The 17,269-nt window shown below is 37.3% G+C and overlaps 1 long non-coding RNA gene across 1 annotated transcript in view; it reads left to right on the top strand.

Annotated features, from left to right (window-relative positions):
- LOC130054111 (uncharacterized) overlaps positions 1 to 4,104 on the top strand; it is a 45,490-nt gene extending 41,386 nt beyond the window's left edge. Inside the window, exon 3 of the long non-coding RNA XR_008802388.1 lies at positions 3,720 to 4,104. This is a non-coding gene — a long non-coding RNA (uncharacterized LOC130054111). The remainder of the gene's footprint in view (positions 1 to 3,719) is intronic.
- The last annotated feature ends 13,165 nt before the right edge of the window (positions 4,105 to 17,269 follow it).

Below are 17,269 nucleotides of genomic sequence, written 5' to 3'. Positions count from 1 at the left end.
GCTGCTCCAGTCGTTCTAGCTTGTTATCAGGTGCCATTTTCGTTGGAGTGTAGGGTGGCTACACAGAATCTGAAGAATATACATTAGAACATGTTGATATTGTTCCTATCGTAGTGCCCTTTGTAAAATTCAGATGCCAATGAGAGCTCATGCCACAGATGCCACATTTCCGTAGAAGCTTTCCTAATCTTGATTCTGATACAAGGAACTGTCGTTCATCGTTTGGCTTCACTTTCAGTCGCAATGGGAAATATTGGAGTCCTCATTCTCACTATCACTTTCCTCTCGAGCAGCATAGTTTGGATCTTGATAATCACCATCATCACTGTCGACATCTTCATCACTTATTTAATCTGACTAGTGGATTGTCTAGACTGTTGATGGGATGGTAAAAGACCAACACCCACTATTAAAGACATTTCATCAAACAGACTCAAACACTGAACACCAGTAGACACTGTAGTTGCGATTGATGATAGAAACGATACTTGAATGCGTTTTGTCCGTTGAGGAACTGGGATGAAATATTGACACCGCTTACATCAGGTTTCTATTAAACTTACCGGATTTATGGCTACATATTTCTCCTTAGTTATTGTTACAGAGTCAGCCTGGGCCTCACCCGACACTGTGTCTGTAGTAGATACTTTGTATGCGGTTGCCTTTGGGGCACTGGAATGGATGGAATCCAGGTTCTTATCTGTCGAATTTTCCACTACCTCTAATACGTGGATTTTCTTAAATGAATTAATAGTGTTTAAAAACATACATAAACTGTATATTTATAAATATATGAATGTAAAACATATACGGTACATGTATCATGCCATACAGTTTGTATAGAAAAAATACAGGGGATACTTGTTACAAATGAAACGGATCTAATCTAATTCCCTTCATTTTTCTTAAAGAGTTTTATCACTGTTCGTTATCTTCATCTTTCATTCATGTAGGTCTAAATTTGCGGTACTTAACCTAAAGCTGTTGGTATCTTAAAATAAGAAATGAGTGAAAACTCCTCAACCAGTCGTGAAAGCAATCAATCATTAACCCTTCCCTCTCCTGAATTTTAAAAGGTGTGAAAAACTATATATTGAGGTATAATAAGTCGTATGCCACTACTTAACCTTCATCCATGCATTTTAAATTTGAAAGATTTTGAATATTAGTCAAATGAACATGTTAGGATTTGTTTGTTTTGATATATCTATTTATTCTTGTCAAGAATTTTAGACAAAGTCGTGTGAAGGCATCTTCTCTGACTATCCACCCCCTTTCCCTGAAAAACGATGCTACGTCAATATAGAATTGGGCACACACGGACCCCTGGACACACCAGAGGTGGGATCAGGTGCGTAGAAAGAGTAAACATCCCCTGTTGAACGGTCACATCCGCCGTGAGCCCTTTATCCTGATCAGGTAATCGGAGTAAATCTTAGTCAACATGTGCCAGGAATGGCTTACCAATCGGTATGAAACACGTCAGGCAGCATTTAACCAAATTATCAATTGCACTGGCTCGGTTTAACGACCATTCGATTTGCTATAAATACTGCGAAATATGATTTGAAAATTCCCATTTCCATTTTGTCTCAACAGCCCAATTATTTTATGAAATGATGTCCTCGTTTATTAACGGTTTTTTTTACTTCAATAACGTTTTCTTTATTTTCATTTCTCTGTGGTGTGTTTCTATGTAACGGTGGTGACGAATCTTTGTACAACTTCAAACGATTTACATGAGATTTGCATGAACTGACGACCGATGTTCTATGTCATCATAATAGCATCGTAACCTAAATGAATGCAGTTAGTTTACCTTTGGACTTTCCAATTAAGGCCCGAGCTTATGTTTATTTCCCGGTTTTAGGTTCATAACGTTAAGTAATACTTGACCCCTTCATTGAAATGGAGGAAATGTTGTTAGTTTATTACATATCTCTTTGTATGTGTTGTATACCTCTTTAACAATTTCTTTTGCAATGTTTTGTACGATTTTTTACTTTATACATTAAATCTTGTTTAAGCGCTTAATTCAACTATTCCGAGAATATTAAAGCAATATAATTTCTAATATCAAATCTGTCAAGATTATGCCAGACAATGGGGTTGAATATGAAAAAAAAAAACTAGATACCTTGTCTAAATGGATATCAGATATAAAATGAATATTAAAATCACGCATAAACACACCCAAAAGTGCGTACTTCTGTGTTTAGTACACGAGAAATGATTAAAGGATTAAATAGGTTAAACGAGGAATATGTTTTAGTTGCAGTTGACAAAGCTTGTAACATTTTCTGTCTTTGTATGGCTCATGATTACAACTGTATATTAATCGAGCTTGGCATTTATCCACATTTGAAAATTGTACGTATACTCCAACTTCCCTTTCAAAAGATGATTTTTTATCAGTTAAAAAAAAAATTAATATCGCAATCATTGGGACGGATATATATGAGTTACCGTACCTATATTGGATTCATAAACTTCCCAAAAACCCTTACAAGTATAGATGCATTGCTGGATCTATTAAGCCCCGTTTTGTGCTCCTCACGAAAATGTGAACAGTTCTGAAGGAGAAACTTCAAACATTTTGTCAGAATGGATAATAGAGGAATATCAAAATCACGCATAAACACACCAAAACAAAAGTGCGTACTTCTGTGTTTAGTACACGAGAAACGATAAAAGGATTAGATAGGTTCCATGATGAATATGTTTTAGCTGCAGTTGACAAAGCTTGTAACAATATTTCCTTTCTTGCTTCACAAAAACCCTTACAAGTATAGATGCATTGCTGGATCCAGTAAATGTTCTACTGATAAGTTGACAATATAGGGTTTCCAATAGTATCGTATTACGTCAACATTTCGAAACTTTTATGATCGTTATAACGATTTAATTAACTTTTAGAACCTGTCATTGGGTAAAATGTTTTCTGCCACGTTTCATATCAGTTGAGGCCGTTCTTTGTACATTGAATTTGACTACAGATTACTTTGCCCGAGCGATATATAAGGCTCACGACGGGTGTGATTGGTCAACAGGGGATTATTATGTGTACTCCTCCTAGGTACCTGATTCCACCTCTGGTGTGTCCAGGGATCCGTGTATGCCCAAATCACTATTTTGTATGGCTTATAGGATTTATGAGATTGATTACTGTACGTTATTTTCACCTTTCATCAGCCTATTGACATTGATTCTTTTGACAGGAAGCGCGAAGAAATTCCCAGAGAGTTGAATTTATACTTTGATACATTGCTTGGTGTCAAGTCTTGTAACCTGAAAAAAGTTTGATACTGATTTGCATATCTATCTATCTATATATATATATATATATAAGTATGGCACGCACAATTAATTTTTAATTTTTTAAATTGAATATCTCAATTCAGACATATAACGCAGAATGTACATGTAAAAATACAACTTTTATCATTTTATAAACTAAAAATATGAACATGGAATTGAATTGTTAAACCAATAACCAATGCTAAATTCTAAAAGGTAAATACCGGTATATGGATAGAATTATTAAATGAATAGAATTGAAATCACAAACCAAACGAAAAACAGAACTGATACTCAAATAATTAGAACTAGAATTTAAAGTGCAAACTCAATATAAATCTTAGTAACCATAAAATTGTTGCATTGGTATATGTCTATACTATGACTGACAATCAAAACAAACACTTCATTACATGTTTCAGCTTGTGATGAAGGTACCTATGGACACAATTGCTCTGGAGGACGGTGTGTTTATGGATCGTATGGATTTGGGTGTTTAAAGAAGTGTAACTGTTCACGTGATCAGTTTTGCGACGCAAGTATAGGATGCTCATATAATATCAGCGGTAAATATTTACCATAAAATGCTGAAATGAAAAAAGAAGTTTAACAGCACAATTACATGCTAGATTGCTGCATTTTGATAATGTTATTATCAAAATACAAGTCTTCAAGGGGGAAGGGAGATACTTTTGTTCATGTGAATGATGTTATTGTTAATTGAAGCAGATGATTCAATATCTTGTTTACGTTCCATTTACAACTTTATGAAAGTGATATTTTGAGGTTTGAATAAACACATTTACAAATGAGGAAAACTAGATTTAAAACGAACAAGTATTGAAAAATATAGATTTATATCAGGCGTATATAGTATTTATGGTCATCCATATATAATACCATACTGATAAGATCAGAATTAATTTCTGGGTTAGTCAATGTTTGTTTGGCTTCCTTCAGTATGCAGAGTATGGAGTAGCGTCTGGTGAGGTAGTTGTTGGAGTTATCTTTACATGACGCAATCCTGGGCTGTTTTGTGGAGGTGCTGTATCGCCCAATAAACAATAACCCCTCCCAGTCTTCCTGATATGGTCCAGAGGAATGGAAGAATCAGTACATCTGGTATCATGTTGACTACAGGAGCTGTCAGAGAGAGTATCATGTTGATGGGACTGTCCGCCTGTGGGGCTCCACTCTAGATTTTTCTGTTGGGGCTGTCTCCCTTAGCCTTTGGCGATACAACGCCGAACCACAAGACACTGGTGTTTCTACTTGACCCAGTAGGCGGGGGTCAGTCGATGGGCACCAGGGCATATTCACACACCGGTGGGTCATGCATGTTACTCCTGGGGGACTAACCACCTTTCTTGTCAAGTTATCCCGCCCAACACCCGGTCGCTCCGTCAGTAGACTCTGTGCATAACCGACTAGAAGGTGCTACTGAGGACACAATTGTACAAGAGAGTCATACGAAGAGGGACCACCTGGCTAAAACATCGCATATTATTGCCTTCTAAGTTAGCGGGTCGTCCAGCCCAGACCCCACAGCTACCCTAGGTAAACTGCAGATATACGGTATTTTCGTTTTTATATCCAACAAAATTCTTAAAAATCCTTTGCTCTATTGCCCAAACGTACTGTGCGACTACATATGTCAGGAGTGGTGTAAATCAAATGTGGATTCTTAAAAAAGAACTTTTAGTGAACTTAAAATCACTTTGAATCTGAACAAACTATCAGGGGTGACAAATGATGTGAGATCTTTATCCTCGACCCTCATAGGAATTTGCCAGTAACCGTTACACAGATCTACTTTTGCAAAATACTTACTCTATCCAATCTTGGCAAAGATTTCCTCGGGATCAGGCATTGGTTCTGCATCGAACACACTCACCTTGTTTAGCTTTCTAAAGTCAATGCATATTCGCTTGGAACCATCAGCTCTTTTTTTTTGCAATTACAGTAGAGCTGGAGTATCGAGACTCGGACGGTTCTATAATGTCCATCTCAATCATTTTCTTGATTTCACCCCTAACGGAATCACGTAAAGCAAATGGAATCTGACACGGCTTGTTACGGATAGAATCTCATGTTGTCAGATGAATCTCATGTTGAGCTAAATGAGTACGATTAGGTAGATCCGATAAAACATCTTTGAATTCTGAAAGAATCTCTCTGATGTCTCCTTGTTGTTGTGTCGTCAGATTCTTATCAACATGCACGTCGTCAAATGTTTCCTTAGCTTCGGCAGGCGGTACCTCTAAAGGAAAATCACCCTCGCTATCTGAATTCTCAAATACGTCTTCCTCTATGACGGCGCAAGAACTTAGAACTTCACGAGTATCTATTTTTCGTTCGATGTATTTTTTCAAAAGGTTGGCGTGGAAAGTCTTGATTTTGCCCTGAACATCAACTTTGTAATCAACCTTACCAGATTTAGAAACAATGGTAAACGGACCTTTCCATTGCATGAGTAGTTTATTGTTGTCTGTAGGGAGGAGGATTAAAACCTTGTCTTGGACACTAAACGAACGTGACTTTGTTTTCCGATCTTAGTATTTCTTGTAGCGCTGACTGGACTTCTGTAATGACTTTTTTGCTAATTCACATGTTTCTTCTAAACGTTCTTTTAAGTCTAACATATACTGATAAGTGCTCTTTACCTCTGGATCCTTTAGTTCCTTTGTCCACATCTCTCGTAGTACTGACATCGGTCCACGAACTGCTCGTCCATATAATAATTCAAACGGGGAAAATCCCATGCTCTCTTGAGGAACTTCGCGATATGCGAAAAGCAACGGTGCTACATACCTGTCCCAATCCTTGGGTCTTTCAGCGGCCATACGTCTTAGCATTTGTTTGAGTGTTCCATTGAACTTCTCCACCAAACCATTGCAAGCGGGATGATATGGAGTTGTTGTTAGCTGTGCAATAGAAAGTAAACGACCTACCTCTTTCATCAGGTTAGATGTAAAATGGGTTCCCATATCTGACAGAATCTCCTTAGGAATACCAAGTCTAGTGAAGAATTCAAACAATGCTTCAGCAACACGTCTTGTCTCGATGCCCTTGAGTGCAACAGCTTCAGGATATCTAGTACTGTAATCAACCATGGTAAGTACATACCTGTTTCCACGATCGGTTGCTGGAAAAATGGGTCCAATCAAATCTACAGCAACTCGCTCGAATTGAGTATCAATGAGGGGCATGGACTCTAGCGGAACAGGATATACCTTACCTTTTGGTACGGTTCACTGACACACATCGCAAGACCTACAGTATCTTCCTACGTCTCCTAGTACTCCTGGCCAATAAAAATTTGACAACACTGTCGTCTTTTTCACTCCCAAGTGACCAGACAATACACAATCGTGTGCAAGGTTCATGACTGTAATACGATGTGGTGATGGAACAACAAATTGTTTAAAGATTTTATTGCTACTCACCTTAGGAGATTGAAAATATCGGAACAGCAAATTATCTTCCATGACAAACCAAGACACACTATGTTGTCCTGTGAACTTTCGCGTACCAGTCCTTGCATACTCCCAATACTTATCTAGTGTAGCATCCTCTTTCTGTGCAAGTCTCATACCATCTGCTGAGATCAAATTGTCAGTGATGCTCGTTACCTTCAGTGATTTTTATTTCACCTTTTCCTTCTGAATGTGACTTCTAGTCTGCACGGCTAAGCCTTTCACCATTTCCTGCGGATTTTTTTTTTCTACATCCTTATAATTTCTATAATTGTCCCATTCTGGGTCAGGATTTGTCGGATCTCCAGCGCCAATAATGTTACCTATGATTAAACCATAGACTGGATTGTTCATACATAGAGCTTTTACCTTACCTGATATGAAAGGTGTATACGTTAATATATACCTCTGGAACTCTCCGGACAGTTCCGTTAATGAGAACACATTCCACACTTCGTCCTGTCAGCTGATCTTGAGAAACGAGACTGTGTTTTACCACAACACCACTGCATCCACTATCTCGCAGAACCTCGACAGAATGATTACCTACATACCCATCTAAAACTGGCATACCATGAGAAAGCCGACAAGCTCCACCAATGACAGGTAATATATGTCCACAACGTAATGTTACTTGGTTGTCCTGTATGCAACAATCTCTTTAACTTATCCGACAATATACACAAAGAACCAACATGTTTACCTGACTTAAAGGATTGATTTCTTTGTTGATTCTCATCCCTAACATCTATTTTCGGGAGTTGTGCCTTTCCAGATCGGGAAGTCGTTTTAGAGGTTGCACCAGTAGTTAACATTGCCGCACACTTGTTAGCGTTGGGACGATATCCTTTCTTTAACCTATCAAAACAATCCCTAGCTATGTGACCTGTACGTCCACATTCGTAACTTTTTTTCTTTCTTACCTGCACTTGGCAAAGATTTCTTCTGAACCTCTGCTGAAACTGATCTCACATCATCGGTCTCTACTCGATAATTTGTGCGGTCATAAGAAAATGAAGAATCACCGTGCGCTTCAATAAACTGTTCAGCTAAACGCGTCATTTCTTTAATGTCTTTTGGATGACGTTCACGCAGAAAGGTAGCAAGTGTCTTGCTACATCTTGAAAGGAATTGCTCGCTCAACATTAGATCTTTTAACCCTTCAAACGTAGGTGGGGATTTCGCGAGCTCCATCCACCTTGTTAAATAATAGTCTATGCGCGCGAGGAATTGAGGAGAATTCTCGCCCTTATCTGACTTAGTACCTCTGAATTTCTCACGAAACCCTTCCTCAGATAATCTAAATCTCTGAAGCAATGAACATTTTAGCTTGTCATAATCAAATGCATCTCCAGCCGACAAACGAGAATAAACCTCAAGAGAAGTACCTGTGAGCAATGCACTAAGGTTTATTGACCATGTATCCCTAGACTACTCAGAATTTTCTGCAAAACTTTCAAATCTTTGCAGATAAGCATCAATACAATCTCTTTGATCATTAAAAGGAGGAAGCTTTGGCAACTTAGTACGACCTTGAACACCTGGGGCTATGGGGACACCTTCATGTTTAGAGTTAATTTCTAATGCTAATGCTTCTGCTTTAACTCTCTCTAACTGGATTTGTTTCTCTAACAATGACATTTGATTATTTGATTCTTTCATTTGCATTTCCATGCTTAACTCTTTTTCTTTTCTCTTCGCTTCTCGCTCACATTGTACTATCTGCAAATCCAGTTCCTTCTCTTCTCTTTTTACCTCTCTTTCCCTTGCTCTCTCCTCTCTCAACAGTTTATCTTCTTCCATTTTTCTCTCAGTTTTCTCTAACATATTCCAACAACTTATTTCCTTGCAAACCTAACTTCTGCCCAAATTCTCTAACTCTTTCTCCATTTTCAAAGCTCAGTTTAATCAGCGTAAGGAAGTTGTTATTCAAAATATTTCCATCCCGGACGAGCCCCCAATTGTCACAATTTGTGATATTGGCATGGAAATAATCCCTCGCTGCAAATCGTTCTTTGAAGAAAGATCAAGAGTATGTGCAAATAAGTTTATTATCGTGCTCACTAATTTAGCAAGTAACATCTACACTCATACACACGCATGCACACAACAACTCTCATACAAACAAAAACAACAAAAAATATAATAAAACAAAAAAATATGAATTTACAGACGATTACACGTGTACCCGACTAAAGCTAAATGTTAAGTTATGTTGCCTTATGTAGTAAAACCAGCAGACTTGTCTCTTAAATTCGAAATAGATTACATAGGATGGCAAAACACAATACGTTGACTAAAGAGTTCCCACACTTTACACAAAAGTCGTTGGCTGTCTTCAGACACGTGGTGACACTTTGTCCATCACTCGCTCAACGTTTCTGTAGCCGTACACGTATTTCCTGTATTTCTATAGGTCGTTCTCCAACGATGTTCATCAAATATCTCAGAACGCCATAATATACATGTTGCGAGCACCTTCTCGAGCCATACAATAACACACACACACACACAGAGCTGGTCACTTATAATTACACAGTAACAGTCGGGGTTTTTACATATACATTATATACACTGAAAACTTGCATATGTCGGGTATATTGTGTAATACAAATAATTTAAAAAGAGTAACAAAATTTCCTAACGTAAACAAAAATAAACAGTTCACACTCACCGCTGTCGAAATGCTCAAAATTGTGTTCTCACTTTCCACACAGGAACATCATTCGAACACCCGTACTAAATGTACATACAATGCAGGCCCAGTAAACCACACAGGTAAAACTCTCGACCACACAGGTCTATCATTTTCACACATTGGGCGGACACACGTTCCCACTTCCACGGCCTGGTCAGAACTAACACGTAAGCATTTACAAACCGGTTTGACAGCCGTGACCAGCTATCCGTAACGACTATATGGTGAGAACAAACTATGGAACGTCATAACAAGCATAATAAAACAAACTCAAATTGTGACAATCATTAATTCAAAATATTGATCAGACAATCTCTTCCTATGTCACGAGTGGATTGAACATGTGACCTAAAATCAATAGGGGCCATCTACTCTTTATGCTGTACCAGTGTACCAAGTTTGGTGTCAATCAAGCAAATAATTCTTAAAATATAGGAGACAATATATTACTATTTTCAGTTCAACAATTGACTTTTGACCGTGTGACCTCAAAATCAATAGGGGTCATTTTCTCTTGAAGATGTACCAGTGTACTAAGTTTGATGTCTGTCAAGCAAAGGGTTCTCAAGATATTCAACGGACAGTATATTCCTATGTCCAGTTTGACTCTTGACCTTTAACCATGTGACCTTAAAGTCAATAGGGGTCATCGTCTTCTGAAGATGTACTAGTTTACCAAGTTTGATGTCTTTCAAGCATAGAGTTCTCAAGATATTCCGCGGATATTATATTCCTATGTCCAGAGTAGATTGACCCTTGATATTTTACCTTTTGTCCTGAAAAACAATAGGGGTCCTCTTCTATTTATAACCAACCCACATATGAACTATCATTTTCATCACCTGAATCGTTCTCAATATATTGAGCGAACAACATGTGGTCTACCGACCGACCGACAGATGCAAACCAATATGCCTCTCTTCTTTGAAGGGGGGCATAATAATATTTTTCATTCATATGCCGATTCGATGTATCCAAGTGAACTCAAAATAAAATACACCACAGAGTCATCCATTTCTACTTCATACTTAGATATTTCATTGACAGTAGATATTAACGGCAAACTAACCACTCAACTTTATGACAAACGGGATGATTTCAACTTCTCTATCGTCAACTTTCCATATTTATTTAGCAATATTCCATTAACACTTTGATATAGTGTTTATATCTCTCAACTCATTCGATACGCAAAAGCTTTTTCTGCTTATCGTCAGTGTTTAAATCGAAGCAGACTACTGACAAACAAGTCGATGGTGCAGGGTTTCCAACAGGCTCGTTTAAAATCAGCATTTCGCATATTTTATGGTGCCTATGTTGGCAATTTCTTTCCTTATTCTTATGTATTTATTGAGCAGCCAGAGTATTTTCTCTCTCTATCTTATTTCTCTTTACTTCTATCTCTGGTATGAAAGTCTATCATAAGTGTGAAAGTGAGTGTTTGTGTATTTAACATTGAGTTCCTATACACACTGGTCATGTAGGGGCAGTTGTAAAATTTCTGACTAAAAGAATTGAATAAATGTGTTGAACAAAACAAATTATGGTGGTTATAACGATCTAGTTTGCCAATACAACCTATTATTGGGTCAAATGCTGTCTAATGTTTTCATAACGATTGTTAGACCGTTCTTGGCAAACTGATTTTGACTATGGATAACTACGTTTCCTGATCAAGATATAGGGCTCACAGCGGGTGTGATCGGTCAACAACAAATGTTTACTCCTCCTAGGCACCTGACCCCACCTCTGGTAAATCCAGGGGTCAGTGTTTGCCCAACTTTCTATATTCTATTGCTTATAGGAGTTATGAAATGGATCACTGTTCGTTATCTTCACCTTTTATGTATCAATTTACTGGAATCAATCTTTGTAACTTACATGTTTATTTGCTCATTCGCAAACCTAGTAATCAGTAAACGGTTTTTTGTATTAAGTTGCCCCAGCCAATTAATTTTGTATATTTTGGTATATTACGTCATATTGTTGTTCCCCGCCGTAACGCGGAAGGGGACAGAAATCCGGCGTCCGTCCCACTTTATTTTGTGGACCCGACTCCTCAGATACCGCTCAACGGATTTTGGTCATATTTTGTAGGATTGTTAGTAACCATGTGTAGTTGATCTTAATACGACGCCATTTTGATTCGACAATTTTACAGGAGTTATGGGACTTTGTTGAATTTGTACATGCTACACTATAGGAACACTTTGTGGACGTAACTCTTCAGAAACCGCTCAACAGATTTTGTTCATATTCTGTAGGATTGTTAGTCACCATGTGTAGTTGATCATATTGTGCCGGCATTTTGATTCGACAATTTTCACAGGATTTATGGGACTTAGTTAGAATTTGTACATGCTACTCAATAGGAACACTTTGTCGATGGAACTCCGTAGACACTGCTGTACGGATTTTGTTTAAATTTTGCAAGATTGTTACTCACAATATGTAGTTGATAACATTCCACAACAATTTAGACTTTACAAATTTTACAGGAGTTAAGGGACTTTTGTGCTTCAACCTATTTTTAGGCGGCGGGGGACATATGGCTACGCGTAGCAATCTTGTTTGAACTTGGTTTATTACGTCATTTTTTTATCATGATAATAAATGACATGTTCACTTCAAATGTTGTGTTATTTCATTGGACACTTCAATGATTATCAAGTAACAAAAACCGAGCTACGGAATGCTAGAGGTTTTGCTCGTGTATAGGTTTTTCTATTTCAAAATTGCGGAATATAGAAATGTTTATCTTTTGTGTGTACTTGTATAACTTTTTGAGATATCGGTATGTCATTTTAGTACATTGTTGGTAATCATAAAATATGATGTCAGAATTGTTGTTAGCAATTTTAATTTTTACCATTACATAACACACGTCATTGATGTCATGTGGATATCTTGTTGCAGGCGAAACGAAAGCAAGTGCAGGTATGTAATATCCACTTCGTTTTCATAAAAAATAAAATGCAGAGTTAGATGAATTTAAATATACAGACCTTTAATCAGACTCGGAAAGGATTGATATTGTAATGATAGCCATTACGTAACGAATGCGATGCAGTTGCGAAAAAGGAGCGTATTAATCTGAATGAATAGTTCGTCTCAAAATTCATGGCTGGGAATTCCCATAGTTTTGAGAGAATCATGAAAGTAGCCAAGTAGATGGTAACTATAGCGCATAGTTTAATTAACAAACCAAGTTTTCAGTACTCAATTTGGTAAATATCGCGTTCAATTCGCCTTAATGGCAGCCTAAGCGACGCGTGCTTAGCAACTAATTAGAATTTCTTGCAATCATTGACAGCATTCATTGTATTGAAACAGAAAAAAACACATTGGATTTTGGAATAAAATTTTGATTGAGATATGCCTGTCATGACTGAAAATGATTGTTAGCGTGCTATTGGGATGCTGGAAGCTGGGGTGTCTCAAAGCAAAGTGGCAAGACAGTTTGGAGTTTATATTAACACTGTAAATGCTTTATAGAGACGATATCAGCAAACTGGTACCGTACGAGACCGCCCACAATCAGGACGTCCGCGTGTGACGTCACATTGGCAAGATACGTATTTATGGACGCTACATTTGCGTAATCGATTCCAATCGGCTTCTTTGACCGCTAGGGCATCGACGGGTAAATCCCCTGTATCGTAAAAAACAGTTTGCGAGAGGCAACATCCGTCCACAACGTCCTACTATTCGTCCAGTTCTGCTCTAACGTCAACGTGCGAGGTTAGCGTGGTGTATGAGGCATTGTTGTTTCAATAACAGATATTGGGCGGTTTACAAACGAGTCGATAGTCTTATTCGGCTTACCGTCGTGCCGGGTAACGTTACATTGACGCCTACGTTATTCAGCGCCACCAATTCGACGGAGGGAGCGTTATGGTCTGGGGTGGAATTACAACACATAGAAGAAGGACAATGTAACCGGCGTACACTACCTACCGTGACGAGATCGTACGTCAGCGCGTCATTCCATTAATTAATTACAACCAGCGTAGCACCATTCTACAGGAGGACAACGCACCACCACACGTGTTGTTAGTGACTATCTACAGCAGCAAACCTTGAGTATGTCACTCTGGCCTGCGATATCACCCGATTTATCGCCTATAGAAAATGTTTGGAATGAATATGAACGATGTGTACGTCAAGAGCCAAATCCCCCTGCTACGTTAGATGCTTTGCGTCGTTCTTTATTGCGCATATGGCGAAACATTCCCCAGGTATTTCTGCACAACTTGATTCAATCAATGAGCCGTAGGTACAGTAGATGTGAAGAATGCATCGGCGCAAATGGCGGTCATACATGCTATTAAACTTGTGAAACGTTTTTGCATCCCCTTGTTTTCAGTGGCTGTTCGTATCAACCATAATGGCCATAAGCGTTGATTTGATGTTTGAATTGAAAGACAATGAATAAATTTACATTTACTTTCTAATCCTTTAATAAAATGCATTAGAGATTTTTAAATTGATATTTGCTTATAAATGCAAAGACCGAATCACTAAAGTTTGTTGGGCGTATGAACACTGTCAGCCATGTCGTCTGCATCTCGGCCCACAAGAACCGATAATTTTGTAATAATAGTAGGGGTCTATATCATACCACCCATAATAAAATTGTTATTATCCTTTATAAGGGGTTGGTATGGTAAAAACCCCTACTATTATTATTACAGACGAAATTACCTGTTCCTGTGCACGGCCGCGCACGTGTGCAAAATTATGACAGATTTGTTGCCAATTCCCATATCAGACAACATAAGTGCACTACATTCGATGCCTAGAGAAGTTTATCATACCTTTAATGTGGTTAATAGTACCAACTAAACACAAGGCATTAATCCAAGTGCGGGATTTTTCAACAATGCTTGGTTCAGTAGTTGTACTTTCCATTTCTCTAAATTACAACACGGCCAATTGGCACCTATACTGACTACATCTGTTTACAATTAGATAGGGGATGCTTACTCCTTCTAAACACGTGATCCTACCTCTGGTATATCCAGGGGTCCCTATTTGCCCAACTCGCTATTGTGTATTGCTTATACGGGTTATGACATTGATCACTGTTCGTTATCTTCACCTTTCATTTGAAAATATATGAACTGTTTAAAGTTCAGATTGTACAGCTTTGTTTAAAAATAACTGTTTATGATATTTATTGGAAAGTCATTTCGAAATTGGATTATTACATTTTTTCCAGCATTGTCCACTCTTTTCATTTCCGTTACGACATCACATTTTCCTGTTCCAGGGCTGTTCCGTTAATCACTACTTACATAATGAATTAGGCGGAAATTTAAAATATATATAAAAACCACACATTAAAAAGGTTTAAATTTGTTAATATAAGCAATAAATTATTATTTTTGAAAAATGTGGTCTTATAACTGAAACGATGCAAACAAATTTTCTTAATGCTTCTTTTTTAGCTAGTATTTATATTATTTAAAAGAATAAAATCCAAAATGACCACAAAATAATCAACGATTGTTAATAGATAAAACTTCGTCAATATATCTAAATGTCGAGTTGAAGCAAAAAAAAAAAAAAAAGGATTTTTCTCATGTAGAAGCATTATAATAAACTCTTCTTCATGAGAATATAAAAACAGGTCAGCTAACAAAGTAGCACAATTCAACAAACTGTTGGAAGACCTGATCACCAAAGACTACGAAGATATAATGAGGAAGCCCAGGATATTTTTGGTTCAACTTTAGAGTACATTCGTTGGGCAAAATTGTGATTATATATAAACATTTATTGGTACTACAAATTGTTTTATATTCAATTTCTTAAGTTTCGTAATGATGTAATGTAGCTGAAGAAAGTTTGCAATTTTCACTAATTATTCCCTGTAATGCCTATTAGAACTGACCGCTATAGGATGTCACTGACCAATCAAATTAATTGATTGCTTATGACGTATTCAATTCATTCCGGAAAATTTTTCCTTTGTTTTCAAGCCACGGAAATTTCCAACAACTACTACTTCCCCTCCCCCTTTTACTATGCTTGTGGGGTCAATTTTCTGTATTTTGTGTGGGGTCGGTTTTGTGCATCACCTTTTTTGCAATAGTGATTTTTAGCATTTGTACATGATTTTTTAACTAGGCTGCTTTGTGTCATGTGAGTAGGCAGCCTGTTTTAAACTCAATCGAGTCAAGTTGTACTTATTAGTGAATTCTCTGATAGCCCAGCCAATTAATTGTTAAGTAGGATTATGTAGTATGACATTTTAGTTGCTAGTCATTTGTTATTTTAATACATGACAAATTCACACAACAGTATTCTTTCTTATCTTTTCATTTGTAATATACAGCAAAAGAAGCTGAAAATTGCCAGATTTTTTTCCCTATTCTTTGGGCAAAATTTTCTATTTTTGACTGAGATGAAGTTGAACAAACACGTTTTAGAAAGGGGACTGAAGGTAGCGAGCTAACTCTGATCCAGATAATTTAACAAGTAAAACAAAATGGATACCACGGAGGAATTTCATTTTAAGAATACAAGGTTGACTTAAACCAATGTCAACGTGCATAATCTGCGATTTGAACATTCATTGAAACGCTGGACGATAATCACTCCTTACGTACAGTGTACGTATTCTTTAAAACAGATTATGATTACCTACACTAAATCATAATGTAGTTTTTCTAATACACAGAGTCGTCCACTTCTGCTTTATACTTAGAGATTTTATTGAAAGTAGACATTAATGGCCAACGGACAACTCAATTATATGACAAACGGAATGATTTCAGCGTCTTCATCGTCAACGTCCCATATTTATATAGCAATATGCCATTATCACCTGCATATGGTGTTTATATCTCTTAACTGATTCGATACGCAAGAGCTTGTTCGACTGGGGATGCTTACTCCTCCTAGGCACCTGATTCCGCCTCTGGTGTGTCCAGGGGTCCGTGTTTGCCCAACTATCTATTTTGTATTGCTTCTAGGAGTTATGAGGCTGATCACTGTTCGTTATCTTCACCTTTCATTATAGAATGGTACATAAGATGGCTTTTTAGTGTTCAGACAATCATGGATTTCTTCGAATACAAAAAATGTTTTACGATATCATTGTGTTAAATCATAATTTACATTCAGGATGTAACAAATTATTTACAATGAGTTAAGTAACTTTAATTGAAAAATCAAAAATTAAACCGAAATTATCAAACAGCTGATGCGGTAATATTTCTACTATCTTTTTATTGTAATTGGTATGCACCCCTCATCGTGCGGCGTCCCTCAACAATCGAACATTTTTTAACTTCTTGATAACTACGATTCTAATTCTTTACAAATTTGGTGTGATGCATCTTTGAGACAAGGGGACGTAAATTGTAAATATAAGGACTCTAGCACCCCTGGTGCCTTAGGGGTGCGGCAAAAACCTCCAAAAATTCATCAATATTCAAAAATATTCTCTAAACCTGCACATTATTAAGAAAAACTAAAACTAAATGCATAGTGATGTATAGCAGAAAGAAATTTCCTGATCCCCGGGGTAGAGGGTTTGACGTTTGGGAGGGGCCAAACTTGGTATATAGTGTTTATGTGTAAAACATTTAAATAATATCTTCTTTAGTAGTGTTGATACTAAATTGAAACTGAATAAATATTTAGAAAGGGCGGGTAGTCAATTATTAAAATTGTACATTTGATGATCCCAAGGATAGGGGCTTTGGTATCACGTTGGACCAAAATGGTCAGATATTAAATGTGTGAATAATACAACATATTTAACTTCTTGTTAAGTACCATTGGAATT

This window comes from Ostrea edulis, chromosome 1 (genome assembly GCF_947568905.1).
Source record: "Ostrea edulis chromosome 1, xbOstEdul1.1, whole genome shotgun sequence".
Taxonomy (NCBI): Eukaryota; Metazoa; Mollusca; class Bivalvia; order Ostreida; family Ostreidae; genus Ostrea; species Ostrea edulis.
The sequence above is the reverse complement of the archived record's forward strand: the minus strand, read 5'-3'. Positions and strand labels throughout refer to the sequence as shown.